This window comes from Nerophis lumbriciformis, linkage group LG30 (genome assembly GCF_033978685.3).
Source record: "Nerophis lumbriciformis linkage group LG30, RoL_Nlum_v2.1, whole genome shotgun sequence".
NCBI classification, from domain to species: Eukaryota; Metazoa; Chordata; class Actinopteri; order Syngnathiformes; family Syngnathidae; genus Nerophis; species Nerophis lumbriciformis.
This window is the reverse complement of record NC_084577.2, coordinates 28,250-38,231: the sequence shown is the minus strand read 5'-3', so window position 1 is coordinate 38,231 and position 9,982 is coordinate 28,250. Positions and strand designations below refer to the sequence as shown.

Sequence of the window (9,982 nt, the reverse complement as noted above, 5' to 3'; positions counted from 1 at the left end):
TGGAGTGTTGTGTTGGATTTCGTGAATGGTTGGTAGCTGTTATTTCTCAGGTTGAAAGTGACGTCGAGGAAGGTGACTGTGTGCTTGTTGGCTTCAATCGTGATCCGTAGGCCGTTCTCTTTGAAAATTTGGCATATGCGCTTCTTGGTATTCTCGCTGCTCCTTAGCGAGGCGCGACACACTGCCAGTCCGTCATCACGGTAAATACCAAGGTTCAGGTTGAGGCTAGCGAGCTGGGAGAGGAGGAAACTCCCAACGAGTTCACATGTTTCTGCTCCGTCAAAACTTCCCATAGTGACGTCAAATGTTGAATTGTTCTTTTTTTGCCATGGTGTACTGTTGTGGATGAGTATGGAGTTTTTTGCGTGGATGATGTTTCTTTCGTTGCCTGTGATTGAGGCGAAGTCTAGTGCTTGAGTCAGTAGGTCTTGCGTGATGGAAGGGTAAAATTCTTCGATATCGAAGGAGATAAAGTTGTGCTGTTTGTCTTGGATGTTGTTGAACCATTTGATTACTGCTGCTGTATTTCTCCATTGGTTGAGTGGTGTTTTGTCCTTGATTTTTGTGTTGACTCTGTCCAGGATTATTTTGCTGATTTTTCCTATTTCAGATTTAGTTGGGTTTATTAGTCTGCATGTTGGGTTATTTGCGAAGTTGGGTTTGTGGTCCTTCAATGTGATGAAGGCTTCCTTGTTGGCTGTGGCGTCCACCCTGTCCTCAATGTCCAGTTCAGCCGCGATCCTTTTATTTTCCAGGTGGATGTTCTGTAAAGTGTTGGGTTATGCTTTTTTGTATGATTTGGTGATGCTTCTGTCCAGTAAGGTGTTTTGTTCTGGTATGTCCATTCTGTAGAAGTTTGTGGTTTTATCGGCAGCTATGATGAGGTTGTTTACTTTCTTGATGCGCTCCTTGTCATTTTTCAGCTTGGTGAGGAGTGGGTTGCGGACTGGCTTGAATTTGACTGATTGTATCATTTTGAGCATGTCGTTCTCAAAATCCTTTAGTTCCTCAACTGTGGGTGGGTTCTTGGTAGATTTGAATCCGTAAGTTTTCTTTTGCGTTCCTTTTGTTTCAGGGTGCAGGAAAAAATGTGCTTTCCACCGCATCCTTCTTAGGAAGTGTTCCGTCTTTTCTATGAGCCTTAGCGTGTGTGTGTGTATATATTCTTGAATATCAGTGCAAATTCAGGTATTTCTATATATATTCATTCTTGAATATCAGTGCAAATTCAGGTATTTCTATATATATATATTCATTCTTGAATATCAGTGCAAATTCAGGTATTTCTATATATATATATATATATATATTCATTCTTGAATATCAGTGCAAATTCAGGTATTTCTATATATATCATATATATATATTCATTCTTGAATTTCAGTGCAAATTCAGGTATTTCTATATATATCATATATATATATATTCATTCTTGAATTTCAGTGCAAATTCAGGTATTTCTATATATATCATACATATATTCTTGAATTTCAGTGCAAATTCAGGTATTTCTATATATATCATATATATGTATATATATATTCATTCTTGAATTTCAGTGCAAATTCAGATATTTCTATATATATCATATATATGTATTCATTCTTGAATTTCAGTGCAAATTCAGATATTTCTATATATATCATATATATATATATATTCATTCTTGAATTTCAGTGCAAATTCAGATAGTTCTATATATTCATTCTTGAATTTCAGTGCAAATTCAGATATTTCTATATATATCATATATATATTCATTCTTGAATTTCAGTGCAAATTCAGATATTTCTATATATATCATATATATATTCATTCTTGAATTTCAGTGCAAATTCAGATATTTCTATATATACATTTGTTATATATATATTCATTCTTGAATTTCAGTGCAAATTCAGGTATTTCTATATATACATTTGTTATATATATATTCATTCTTGAATTTCAGTGCAAATTCAGGTATTTCTATATATACATTTGTTATATATATATTCATTCTTGAATTTCAGTGCAAATTCAGGTATTTCTATATATACATTTGTTATATATATATATTCATTCTTGAATTTCAGTGCAAATTCAGGTATTTCTATATATACATTTGTTATATATATATTCATTCTTGAATTTCAGTGCAAATTCAGGTATTTCTATATATATATACATTTGTTATATATATTCATTCTTGAATTTCAGTGCAAATTCAGGTATTTCTATATATATATATATATATACATTTGTTATATATATATATATTCATTCTTGAATTTCAGTGCAAATTCAGGTATTTCTATATATACATTTGTTATATATATTCATTCTTGAATTTCAGTGCAAATTCAAGTATTTCTATATATACATTTGTTATATATATAGAAATTCTTAAATTTCAGTGCAAATATAAGTATTTCTATATATACATTTCTTTTATATATATATATATATATGTGTGTGTGTGTGTGTGTGTGTGTGTGTGTGTGTGTGTGTGTGTGTGTGTGTGTGTGTGTGTGTGTGTGTGTGTGTGTGTGTGTGTGTGTGTGTGTGTGTGTGTGTGTGTGTGTGTGTGTGTGTGTGTGTGTGTGTGTGTGTGTGTGTGTGTGTGTGTGTGTGTGTGTGTGTGTGTGTGTGTGTGTGTGTGTGTGTGTGTGTGTGTGTGTGTGTGTGTGTGTGTCTTGTATATCTAGAAATTCTTGAATTACAGTGCAAATTCAAGAGTGTGTGTATATATGTATGTATTTGTGTATTGATAGAGAAATACTTGAATTTGCACTAAATTAAAAAATGTTTGTGTGTGTATATAGAAATACTTGAATTTGCACTGAAATTCAAGTATTGTTTGTTTGGCCGGCTGGGAGGCCTTTGTATGTTTGTTTGTTTGGCCGGCTGGGAAGCCTTGGTTTGGCCGGCTGGGAAGCCTTGGTCTGTTTGTTTGGCCGACTGGGAGGCTTTGGTTTGTTTGTTTGGCCGACTGGGAGGCTTTGGTTTGTTTGTTTGGCCGACTGGGAGGCTTTGGTTTGTTTGTTTGGCCGACTGGGAGGCTTTGGTTTGTTTGGCCGACTGGGAGGCCTTGGTTTGTTTGGCCGACTGGGAGGCCTTGGTTTGTTTGGCCGACTGGGAGGCCTTGGTTTGTTTGGCCGACTGGGAGGCCTTGGTTTGTTTGTTTGGCCGACTGGGAGGCCTTGGTTTGTTTGGCCGACTGGGAGGCCTTGGTTTGTTTGTTTGGCCGACTGGGAGGCCTTGGTTTGTTTGGCCGACTGGGAGGCCTTGGTTTGTTTGTTTGGCCGACTGGGAGGCCTTTTTTGTGTTTGTTTAGCCGACTGGGAGGCCTTTTTTGTGTTTGTTTAGCCGACTGGGAGGCCTTGGTTTGTTTGTTTAGCCGACTGGGAGGCTTTGGTTTGTTTGGCCGACTGGGAGGCTTTGGTTTGTTTGGCCGACTGGGAGGCTTTGGTTTGTTTGGCCGACTGGGAGGCTTTGGTTTGTTTGGCCGACTGGGAGGCCTTGGTTTGTTTGTTTGGCCGACTGGGAGGCCTTGGTTTGTTTGTTTGGCCGACTGGGAAGCCTTGGTTTGTTCGTTTGGCCGACTGGGAGGCCTTGGTTTGTTCGTTTGGCCGACTGGGAGGCCTTGGTTTGTTTGTTTGGCCGACTGGGAGGTCTTGGTTTGTTTGTTTGGCCGACTGGGAGGCCTTGGTTTGTTTGGCCGGCCGTCTGTTTTGGCCTTTTTTGTGTTTGGCCGGCCGTCTGTTTTGGCCTTTTTTGTGTTTGGCCGACTGGGAGACTTTTCTTTGGCTGGCTGGGAGACTTTTCTTTGGCTGGCTGGGAGGCCTTTTTTGTGTTTGGCCTTTTTTGTGTTTGGCCGGCTGTCTGTTTTGGCCTTTTTTGTGTTTGGCCGGCCGTCTGTTTTGGCCTTTTTTGTGTTTGGCCGACTGGGAGACTTTTCTTTGGCTGGCTGGGAGACTTTTCTTTGGCTGGCTGGGAGACTTTTCTTTGGCTGGCTGGGAGGCCTTTGTTTGTTTGATCGGCTGGGAAGCCTTTGTTTGTTTGGCCGGCTGGGAAGCCTTTGTTTGTTTGGCGGGCTGGGAAGCCTTGGTTTGTTTGTTTGGCGGGCTGGGAAGCCTTGGTTTGTTTGTTTGGCCGGCTGGGAAGCCTTGGTTTGTTTGTTTGGCGGGCTGGGAAGCCTTGGTTTGTTTGGCCGGCTGGGAGGCTTTGGTTTGTTTGTTTGGCCGACTGGGAGGCTTTGGTTTGTTTGTTTTGGCCGACTGGGAGGCTTTGGTTTGTTTGTTTGGCTGACTGGGAGGCTTTGGTTTGTTTGTTTGGCCGACTGGGAGGCCTTGGTTTGTTTGGCCGACTGGGAGGCCTTGGTTTGTTTGTTTGGCCGACTGGGAGGCCTTGGTTTGTTTGTTTGGCCGACTGGGAGGCCTTGGTTTGTTTGTTTGGCCGACTGGGAGGCCTTGGTTTGTTTGTTTGGCCGACTGGGAGGCCTTGGTTTGTTTGTTTGGCCGACTGGGAGGCCTTGGTTTGTTTGTTTGGCCGACTGGGAGGACTTGGTTTGTTTGTTTGGCCGACTGGGAGGCCTTGGTTTGTTTGTTTGGCCGACTGGGAGGCCTTGGTTTGTTTGTTTGGCCGACTGGGAGGCCTTGGTTTGTTTGTTTGGCCGACTGGGAGGCCTTGGTTTGTTTGGCCGACTGGGAGGCCTTTGTTTGTTTGTTTGGCCGACTGGGAGGCCTTTTTTGTGTTTGGCCGGCCGTCTGTTTTGGCCTTTTTTGTGTTTGGCCGACTGGGAGACTTTTCTTTGGCTGGCTGGGAGACTTTTCTTTGGCTGGCTGGGAGGCCTTTGTTTGTTTGACCAGCTGGGAGGCCTTTTTTGTGTTTGTTTGGCCGTCTGTTTTGGCCTTTTTTGTGTTTGGCCTTTTTTGTGTTTCGCCGGCTGTCTGTTTTGGCCTTTTTTGTGTTTGGCCGACTGGGAGACTTTTCTTTGGCTGGCTGGGAGGCCTTTGTTTGTTTGACCAGCTGGGAGGCCTTTTTTGTGTTTGTTTGGCCGTCTGTTTTGGCCTTTTTTGTGTTTGGCCTTTTTTGTGTTTCGCCGGCTGTCTGTTTTGGCCTTTTTTGTGTTTGGCCGACTGGGAGACTTTTCTTTGGCTGGCTGGGAGACTTTTCTTTGGCTGGCTGGGAGACTTTTCTTTGGCTGGCTGGGAGGCCTTTTTTTGGCCGGCTGGGAAGCCTTTGTTTGGCCGGCTGGGAAGCCTTTGTTTGTTTGGCGGGCTGGGAGGCTTTGGTTTGTTTGTTTGGCCGACTGGGAGGCTTTGGTTTGTTTGTTTGGCCGACTGGGAGGCTTTGGTTTGTTTGTTTGGCCGACTGGGAGGCCTTGGTTTGTTTGGCCGACTGGGAGGCCTTGGTTTGTTTGGCCGACTGGGAGGCCTTGGTTTGTTTGGCCGACTGGGAGGCCTTGGTTTGTTTGGCCGACTGGGAGGCCTTGGTTTGTTTGTTTGGCCGACTGGGAGGCCTTGGTTTGTTTGTTTGGCCGACTGGGAGGCCTTGGTTTGTTTGTTTGGCCGACTGGGAGGCCTTGGTTTGTTTGTTTGGCCGACTGGGAGGCCTTGGTTTGTTTGTTTGGCCGACTGGGAGGCCTTGGTTTGTTTGTTTGGCCGACTGGGAGGCCTTGGTTTGTTTGTTTGGCCGACTGGGAGGCCTTGGTTTGTTTGTTTGGCCGACTGGGAGGCCTTGGTTTGTTTGTTTGGCCGACTGGGAGGCCTTGGTTTGTTTGTTTGGCCGACTGGGAGGCCTTGGTTTGTTTGTTTGGCCGACTGGGAGGCCTTGGTTTGTTTGTTTGGCCGTCTGTTTTGGCCTTGGTTTGTTTGTTTGGCCGTCTGTTTTGGCCTTGGTTTGTTTGTTTGGCCGGCTGGGAGGCCTTTTGTGTGTTTGTTTGGCCGGCTGGGAGGCCTTTTGTGTGTTTGTTTGGCCGGCTGGGAGGTCTTTGTTTGGGAGGCCTTTGTTTGGCTGTTTGGGAGGCCAAACAAAGGCCAATTTTGGGGGCGTCTGGTCATCTACAAAATAAGGTCAATATTGTATTTAATTTGTCTCATGGTTTGTCATCTACAAGGTGTCTATTGGGGGGGGGTCTGGTCATCTACAATACAAGGTTCATTTTGGGGGGCTCTGGTCATCTACAAAATAAGGTCAATATTGTATTTATTTGTGTCCTCATGGTTTTTGTCATCTACAAGGTCTCAATTGGGGGGTCCCCCTCTACAAGGTCAATTTTGGGGGGTCTGGTCATCTACAATACAAGGTCAATTTTGGGGGGGGTTTGGTCATCTACAATACAAGGTAAAAAAAATTTTTGGGGGGGGTGTCTGGTCATCTACAATACCAGGTCAATATTGTATTTAATTTGTCCTCATGGTTTTTGTCATCTACAAGGTCAAAATTGGGGGGTCTGGTCATCTACAATACAAGGTCAATTTTGGGGGAGGTCAGGTCATCTACAATACAAGGTTAATTTTTTTTGGGGGGGGGTCTGGTAATCTTCAATACAAGGTCAATTTTGGGGGCGTCTGGTCAGCTACAAAATAAGGTCAATATTGTATTTAATTTGTCTCCTCATGGTTTGTCATCTACAAGGTCTCTATTGGGGGGGTCCCCCTCTACAAGGTCAATTTTGGGGGGGGTCTGGTCATCTACAATACAAGGTCAATTTTGGGGGGGGGTTTGGTCATCTACAATACAAGGTCAATTTTGGGGGGGTCTGGTCATCTACAAAAAAAGGTCAATATTGTATTTGTGTCCTCATGGTTTTTGTCATCTACAAGGTCTCTATTGGGGGGTCCCCCTCTACAAGGTCAATTTTGGGGGGGGTCTGGTCATCTACAATACAAGGTCAATTTTGGGGGGGGGTTTGGTCATCTACAATACAAGGTCTATTTTATGTGGGGGGGGGGGGGTGTCTGGTCATCTACAATACAAGGTCAATGTTGTATTTAATTTGTGTCCTCATAGTTTTTGTCATCTACAAGGTCAAAATTGGGGGGTTTGGTCATCTACAAGGTCTATTGCCCCCCTCCTCCCCCCCCCTTACAAGGTCAATATTGGTTTATCATTCTTACACCATGCACCGCTACAACATTACACAACTCTTACACAATGGGTCACACTCCTGCTGCCTCTCCTCCTGCTGTGCACACTTTTGAGCGTACCATGGGGCACACCAACGGGGGTTCCCTCTCGGCTGCGGGCGTGCCTCCGCAAGAGATCTGCAATCAACACACCTGCTCGTGATGAGCGACCAGCCTTCATAAGCCAGCGGGTGCCAGAACGTAGCTTCTCCTACCCAGTACAGTAAGCCAACACATCTCCAGCCTTCTCTCTCTCCCTGTGTTCCCTTCCCGTCGTGTTCACCGTCTCTCGTGTTGTGTCGTCCTCCAGCTTCCTCGTCGTCGAGCTGTGTATCTCGTCTACCTGGACCCCCTTTGGATTCCCCCTTGCCTTCCTGGACTAAGACCTCGCTCCTGTCCTTGACCATCCGCCTGCCCTCTGATGTCCGAGCCTGCTTTTCTGCCTCGATCTCAACACGCACACTCAACACCCTCTGGTGACCACGCTCAGATAATACTTGCACATAGTCACACTACATCTCTTTTAAGCTAATCACACACTGCACTCACATACTGAGCTGTCAATAAACACGCTGACAGCTAACGACATCATCGCCTCTCTGCAGTCTTCTTCTCCCGCTGTCTCGTCACACATTATATATTCTTTCATTCATGTGTTCATTCATTCATGTGTTATCATTACTACACCATGCACCGCAATAACACTATACAACTCTTACACACTGTTATCTATGTATTTATTGATTCATTCGTGTTACTAATTTATCATTCTTACACCATGCACTGCAACAACAATAACCAACTCTCACACAATGTTATTCGTTCATTACATTATTCATAATCAATCAATCAAAGTTCATTATATAGCCCTAAATCATGAGTGTCTCAAAGGGCTGCACACGCCACAACGACATCCTGGGCTCAGATCCCACATCAGGGCAAGAACAAAACTCAACCCAATGGGATGACAATGAGAAACCTCGGAGGATAATGTTTATTATTAGCCTTTATTTAACTAGATAAAATCCCATTGAGATCAAAGATCTCTTTTCCAAGGGAGACCTGGCCAAGAGAGCAGCAGCAAGGTTGCAATGGAAGTCGAGTGGATCTAGCATAAAATTGTGAGTGTCCAGTCCATAGTGGATCTAGTTAATAGTGTGAGAGTCCAGTCCATAGTGGGGCCAGCAAGAGATCATCTTGAGTGGAGACAGACATCTCTGTGCTGCTGACCTAACTGATGCACAGATGAGTGGTCCACCCTGGGTCCCAACTTTGGACAGCTAGCGCGTCATCTGTGGTCACCAAAGGAGAGGAGGGCGGAGCAGAAAAGAAACGGCAGATCAACTGGTCTAAAAGGGGGTCTATTTAAAGGCTAGAGTATACAAATGAGTTTTAAGATGGGACTTAAATGCTTCTACTGAGGTAGCATCTCTAATTGTTACTGCTAGAACAATCCATAGTACTGGAGCCCCAATAGAAAACGCTCTATAGCCCGCATACTTTGTTTGGGCTCTGGGAATCACTAATAAGCCGGAGTTCTTTGAACGCAGATTTCTTGCCGGGACATATGGTACAATACAATCGACAAGATAGGACGGAGCTAGACCGTGTAGTATTTTATACGTAAGTAGTAAAACCTTAAAGTTGCATCTTAAGTGCACAGGAAGCCAGTGCAGGTGAGCCAGTATAGGCGTAATATGATCAAACTTTCTTATTCTTGTCAAAAGTCTAGCAGCCACATTTTGTACCAATTGTAATCTTTTAATGCTAGAAATAGGGAGACCTGAAAATAATACGTTACAGGAGACGAGACGTAACGAACGCATGAATATTGATCTCAGCGTCCCTAGTGGATAAAATAGAACAAATTTGAGCTATATTACGGAGATGAAAGAAGGCGGTTTTAGTAACACTCTTAATGTGTGACTCAAAGGAGAGAGTTGGGTCGAAGATAATATCCAGATTCTTTACTGAGTCGCCTTGTCTAATTGTTTGGTTGTCAAATGTTAAGGTGGTATTATTAAATAAATGTCGGTGTTTAGCAGGACCGATAATCAGCATTTCCGTTTTCTTAGCGTTGAGTTGCAAGAAGTTAGCGGACATCCATTGTTTAATTTCATTAAGACACGCCTCCAGCTGACTACAATCCGGCGTGTTGGTCAGCTTTAGGGGCATGTAGAGTTGGGTGTCATCAGCATAACAATGAAAGCTAACACCGTATTTGCGTATGATGTCGCCTAGCGGCAGCATGTACATGCTAAGGAGTGCAGGGCCAAGAACCGAACCCTGAGGAACTCTGCACGTTACCTTAACATAGTCCGAGGTCACATTATTATGGGAGACGCATTGCATCCTGTCAGTAAGATAAGAGTTAAACCACGACAAGGCTAAGTCTGACATACCAATACGTGTTTTGATACGTTGTAATAAAATATGATCGATGGTATCGAAAGCAGCGCTAAGATCAAGAAGCAGCAACATAGATGACATCCATCGTTAGCAGTAGATCATTAGTCATTTTTGCGAGGGCGGTCTCCGTAGAGTGATTTGCCCTGAAACCAGATTGAAAAGGTTCACAGATATTGTTAGACACTAATTGTTCATTTAGCTGCTGTGCGACAATTTTTTCGAGGATTTTTGAAATGAAGGGAAGGTGGGACACCGGTCGGTAGTTTACCATGAGGTCAGGATTTAGGTTAGGTCTTTTGAGCAGAGGATGAATAACCGCTTTCTTAAATGCTAGGGGAACAGTGCCAGAGGAAAGTGATAAGTTTATAATATTTAGCACTGATGGACCTAATAATACAAAAAGCTCCTTGATAAGTTTCCCAGGAAGTGGGTCAAGTAAACATGTTTGTTGTATCCCACTT

The 9,982-nt window shown here is 43.7% G+C and overlaps 1 long non-coding RNA gene across 1 annotated transcript; it reads left to right on the top strand.

Annotated features, from left to right (window-relative positions):
• The first annotated feature begins 7,150 nt into the window (after nt 1-7,150).
• Nucleotides 7,151-7,700, top strand: LOC133572537 (uncharacterized). The gene is made up of 2 exons (XR_009810547.2): nt 7,151-7,335; nt 7,423-7,700. It is a non-coding gene; the product is annotated as an uncharacterized lncRNA (long non-coding RNA).
• Nucleotides 7,701-9,982: the final 2,282 nt, after the last annotated feature.